The 6,008-nt window shown below is 40.5% G+C and overlaps 1 protein-coding gene across 5 annotated transcripts in view; it reads left to right on the forward strand.

Annotated features, from left to right (window-relative positions):
• Positions 1–6,008, forward strand: part of Slc20a2 (solute carrier family 20 member 2) — a 107,373-nt gene that overhangs the window by 32,460 nt on the left and 68,905 nt on the right. The window contains exon 1 of one of the 5 annotated variants that reach the window (XM_004633062.2): positions 1,934–2,153. The exons of 3 other annotated variants lie outside the window; for them this stretch is intronic. The gene's annotated coding sequence lies outside the window, so the exon portion shown is untranslated. Of the gene's footprint in view, positions 1–1,933; positions 2,154–5,588; positions 5,747–6,008 lie in introns of those variants that run through there. One more of the 5 variants, XM_023717235.1, reaches the window with a different exon arrangement.

Genomic DNA, 6,008 nt, shown 5'->3' on the forward strand with positions numbered 1-6,008 from the left:
AAGCGCTGGGATTACAGGTGCACGCCACCACACCCAGTCTCAATTGCTGTCTTGGCATGCCTCAGTGGCGGGGCTAGCACAGGGACCAGTCAAACCCTGGTCCCTGCGTCTGCCTAAGCAGGCACTTTAGTCTGCTGAGCTATCTGGCAGGCCCTGGCTTTTCTATTAATCCATGCCCTAGTAGGATAAGAATAATTATGTCAAAAGTAGCTTCATAGTGTTCTCTTTTGGCAGTAAGAATTCCACAGTATGCTGGGCATTATTGAGAATAATTACTTTAATCAGAGGTGAGCTGTTTTTGGTTAGTGTTCATTTCCTTTCCTCAGTGTGAATAGGAATATTCACTTCTGAAACTTGGGAAAAGTAACATAGAAGGGACAGATGGCTTCTACCTCTGTAAGTGGCCCTCAGTGCTGACTGCAGCAGCCTCAGATTGGGCAATTGAGGTGAGATATCGGCAACCAGCCATTTTTGTTAAAAAACCAAAGGGGGATCGTGCTGGAAGACTCCAGCTTATGCCAATCCTGTGCACTTTTGGCACCCATGCCACAGGCAGACAGTGTTTCCCCTTTTAAGGCCCATGTCACAGGGTAGCTGCATGCAGTGGAGAGGCAAGGAGTGATGTTAAACCCTTGCAACTCAGACTCAGGATTTGGGAGCTGAATAGAATAGTTCATCTGAAGTCTAACCTAATACAGGACATTTTTAAGTTAGGAAAACAAACAGCTCTGAAAAGATCTATGGGATTGTAGCTAAATAGTTAATGTGGAAGCCATGTTTTAGAGGGTGAGGTGGGGGGATAGGACAATCCAGTATTGATTCCAGTCATTGAATGATCTTATATCTGTTTACATATCTTTTTAAAACACAAAAAAGGGAGGTGGCATAGTGATACATGTCTGTTATCCCAGAACTTCTGAGACAGGAGGTTCGAGAGTTCCAGGCAGGCCTCAGCTATATCGTCAGACCCTGCTTCAAAACGTTGAAAGGGAGGGGGAAATGACATCTCCTAGAGTTGTTTGGAGATTTGATTGAAGTTTACAGATGCTTTAATATCTTTAATATCTTTTATAACATACCCAATAAGAACAAACTATGTGATTAGAACTGAAATACCTAAAGTGAACTAGTCTGAGTCACTCTGAACAAAAAGAAGTGGTTCTATGTCTTTGTTCTAAGTCAAACTAAGAGCATTTATCCTTTTAAAGAATTTTTATGTTTTGATTTTTTTTAACCTATCAGCTCTATGCTGGAAGCTTTTGCCAGCCTGAGCTTCAGTATTCTTTGAGAATTGTCAGTCACCTATAGAAGACAGTTTTTTTTTTTTTTTCCAATCCCAACTGGCCAAACTGCTAAACGCATTTCAAAGTGCTCCTTGCCCAAAACAATGTCTTTTGCACATATTGAAGATGCTTGCTTTTAGTTGTGGTGTACTGGTGAGTCTGTATTGTGGTGAGTCTTTGGGAGGTGTAGAAGACAATTTCAAAGGCAAGCGAGTGGCTGTGAGTGGTCTTCACCTGTAAGAAGGCTTTTACGGAAGGGTGCTGATGGACTTCATAGCCTGTGTGTTCAGTGCCTATTTAATTTCACATAGCATCACATCTGATCATACTGTTTAAGCAATCTGACTGAACATCCTTTCCTCTGCTTTTTCTTGTGAAGAGCATACTGTACTGCCACCTTGTTGCCAAAGTTTTGTCTGATCTGAATGTGCTTGAAAATCAAGTGAGTGCCTGTTGCAAGAAAAGAGCTTATTCTTTCTCTTTGTCAGTACTTGCAAAACCAACTAAAAAGGAGTTAGCACTGTTGGACTGAATTCAGCAATGGGCATGATCATGATGCTATGTATTGTTCACCAGGGCACGCCCCTTGGCCACATTTCCCATTAAGAGGACACCGATGTTGTCCTAGTGAATAAATCCCGGCACACATGATGCAAATCAGCGTGTTCCTGCCTGCTGCTCGGCTGCAGTTAATTTTAGCCAGGGTTTGTTCTACGAGTTGTACAACTGTTTACCCAAGTAGAAGTTAGTAAGCTGAGATGTGACTTCTGGGCCTAATGTGATAGGGTATTTTAGTCTTCAGATTGTGTTTATGATCGGGGGGAACAGCCTGCTGAAGAATTGTGGTTCGGATTTCCTTTGAAACTCCTTGTAAGTACTGGGGGAATTTTAAAGACTTCTCCTTGTTCTTTGACCCTTAAATCTTCCTAATATGACTGTTATAGCAATTCCGTATCGCTCAGACAAACCGGAAACCTTGGAGTTGATGTTTCAACCTAGAAACAGTGGCAAAGGATTTTTTCTTTACGTGTGCACTGCTGAGAGAAACCTGCCTTACTACTCAGTTTTCCCAAAGAAAGTATTTGATTTTTACTTATTTTTCTTTTTGAAGAAACAATCTGTAAATTATTTTTGTCCATTAACATGTTTTTTAGTTGAAATGGCACCTGTAAATCCTGAAATGTTATATTGTGTGACTGTGATTTATTTTCTATGGTAACCTAACTCTTAGGGAAAAAATGTTACAAGTGAATTCTTGTTACACTGGGCTCCACAAGTTAATGCTGCACAAATAATGGAAGCATCAAATATAATTTTGTTAAATGTACAGACAGCTTTTATTTCTAAAGAAGATTTTGTGCTTAAAAATAGACCTATATAACTCTAGAGAGAAGCACTTTTTAAAAAGTAATTTTGGAAGAAAGTTTTAGAGAATAATTTAAAATATCCTTTGGTTGAGTTAACAAAATTATTCAAAGGCTGTGAAACTGTCCACTTATAACTGCTCTTCATTCATGAGTTATTTAACAGTCAATATTTTAAATTGTCAGGATCTCCTTACTTAGTTTGAAGTGTGTTTACATCCAGAGAAAACTGGCTTCGTATCAAGACAGTTCACTTATAACACAGAACCAGGCAGGAATTTATCAGTTGCTGTGTCAACTTTATCAACTCAAGGAATGTCAATTTTAATGAAACAGTTGGGCTTCCATGTTTCCGTCTGTGAGCCGAGAGGCAAGCCTTCAGTACTGTGAATGCCATTTTCCCATTTTGTAAAGCTGTATTTAAAGACTTCATTGTTCGTGTGTGTTGTCTGATTTTTAAATACAAATGACATAAAGTGTCAACAATGAAAGGAAATGTTTTAGCACTAAGTTAAGTAGGAAAAGAATGTAAGAAAGGAAAATAGAACTGAATTCTTAAACTATTTTTAGAAAATATGTTTTTTGAAACTTAGCTTTTTCTTGAGCAGAAGTTTGTAGTCCACATTAATTATGACAGAAAATTTTCTGATGTCATCTTCAGCAATAAATGGAATTTGGTTGCACCGTATGTATGTTTCATAATGTATGTTTTACCTAAAGACTGTAACAGTTCTTGTTATTCCGTTAGTAAGGTATCATCAGAATCTCAGGGTTGTATTCTAAGGGTATATGGTTATAAGTTTTCACACTAAAATTCATTTGAACAGTAACACTTTTTAGTGCTCTTTTAAAGAAAAGCTGATTAGAATTTACCCATTTTAAAAAAACTAACAGGTTTCTATGTTTCTTTACATTTCTCTACTAGTCGGATGTATGTATTTTCAGACAAGTTGCTAAAATACTCATAAACACTTCCAGAGTGTTTGTTCTGATGATTTATGTACTGTGAGAGAATGATCTGGGTACATGAGAGGAGACAGTTAAATTGTGTAAGTGGTAGTGTTGGATTCTCCCATGTGCTGGCGCTGTAACTCCTCACTACCTAGCCTCTGTACCCAGTGAAGTGACACTGGTTGTTAGGCTTCCTACTTGTTTAACTTCTGTTGTCTCATTAGGACCTGAATGTGACAGATCACAGTAAGTGGAACTGGTGCAAACATGGGGGTTGGGGGGGGCACGAGAGATGGAGCAGCTGGGGACCTGAATGTGGAGCCCAGAAGTGCTCACCTCAGCCAGCACAGTTCCTGTGGTCTAACCCCCAAAGGTCCCTGTGTGCACTCATCCTCCATGTCCTTAAAGCTCCTGTCACTGGTACCGCCCTCTCATCCTAGCCTTCTACCTCTTTGGTTGCCAGGTAACTGCTGAGTGTGGTACATTTGTTTTTTTGTAGTTTTATTCCAAGAGAATAGCCTCTGCCCTGAACTTTTGAGCAAGTTTCAGGGAAACAAAGAATCTTTCCCCTTTCATTTCCATGATTGTTTTCCCCCAGTGGTGCTGGGAGTTGAACCAGGGACTCACACAGCTAGGCAAGTACTTGACCCCTGAGTCACATGCCCATGTGAGGTTTTCAATAAACAATTTGTCTGTATGCAGTATGGGAAGTATATTATATAGCAGTTTGCCTTTGGGTCTGGAGCCAGTGTGTGGCTGTCACATCCCTGTGGGTTTTTCTTTCATAAAGAAATTTGATAGAAGAGACTGTTATATCCAGACTCAGTTTTGTTAGCTAAAGTGAAAGGCAAAATGGGCAGGAAGATGCCCCCAGCTTTGCTGCCTCGGGCAGACATGTGTAATGATGGGATCTGACTGGGAGTAATGCTGATTTTCTGGAAAGTCCTGGGACCACTGTTATTATGCAGCGTGTATTATGCATCCCCAGAGCACACACAATGCACAAAGACAGCATAGTTCTACTCCCAGGGAACTCACGTGCTAGAATTTGGCAGTGAAACACACAAACACAGAAAATGGCCCCTGGCCAAAAAAAAAAAAAAAAAAGCCAAGAGGAGAAAGGGAGAGAAGATGGAGAGGAGCAGGGGTTAGCTTTTAGCTCCTCATGGTGCCTCGCTCCAGGTGCTGCTGCCCTTCCTTTTGCAGCAGAGAGGGAAGTCAGGGGGATCCTAGAGTGCTTTGTCTTGGTCCTGCAGACTGGAGGCGACTCAGCAGTTTCACCTGTGCTTGACACTGTTATTTTGTTGAGAAGTAGACTCAGCACAAAGGCCAGTAAAAAGATAAAAAGCAGCTTTGTCTGCACATCTTCCATAACACTGAGATAGGAATCTGAATTGGAGATTTGGAACTCTCTTCCCTCCTTAACTGATGTGAGACTGAACAAGTTACCTAGCTCTGTGCTGATTTACAGTGCCCAGTCAACTGTCTAACTAGAAGGTAGGTGTTATTACTGCAGCTCCTCAGGGAGTCAGGAGAGCATGACTCAGAAGAGGAGCTAATCAGGCAGCTTGAACATTGGAGATACATAAATCTGAGCTTGCCGCCTGTATCTGTGAATCACTCTGCTCCATGCCGACCTCAGCGAGTCTCTGACCAAGGTTCTGGGTCTAGTTCATGGCTCCACAACTGAAAGGAATTTGGAGAGGCCTCCACAAAGAACCTCAAAAAAATGATTAAAGGGTTGGAAAATGATGCCTATAATAAGAGGCTAGAGAACTTATATTATTTAGCCTGGAGGGGAAAAAATGACTGGAGACTCTTGAATTGTTATTCAGCATCTATGTGTCTTTGAACTGGCCAGATCTGTTTCCTTCATAATGGACAAGCCAAGCCCAGCCAGGGCAGGGCAGGGCAGCACTCCCATGGTGGGAGCCTGTGTTCCTGGCATCACACAGAAATTGGAGCTGGCACCTCCTGTGTGTTAAGAGGCCTCTACAGCAGTTAAGATTTGTGCTATATTTCAGGGACCACTCAGTGAGCTATTAGGAAGAAATTAGCTGGTAGAAATGTAAACCTTTTTCCTAAAATCACCAAAACTGAGGTTATGTTTGTTGGCAATGCTCTCAATATTATCTCTGGAGCAAAGAGGTAAGTGACCTCTCAAAGTCCCTTCTATCCCTGATTTTGCTATAGATTTCTTTTTGTTGATTGAAAAAAATTGATAATTAACCAGGGAATTTTGCAATGACTTTTCTGAATTCAGTAGCTAAAGCAGTAGCCATTGTACTTCTTTTTTTTTTCCTTTTTAAAGTTTCTAATACAAGAAGATATCATACAGTGTCTTTTAAATAAATTGTAAGTAAAAGATATAGTATAAATCATAGAACAAAAATTAAGATTAAGCAATATT

The sequence above is a fragment of the Octodon degus genome, unplaced genomic scaffold (assembly GCF_000260255.1).
Source record: "Octodon degus isolate 3935 unplaced genomic scaffold, OctDeg1.0 scaffold00051, whole genome shotgun sequence".
NCBI lineage: Eukaryota > Metazoa > Chordata > Mammalia > Rodentia > Octodontidae > Octodon > Octodon degus.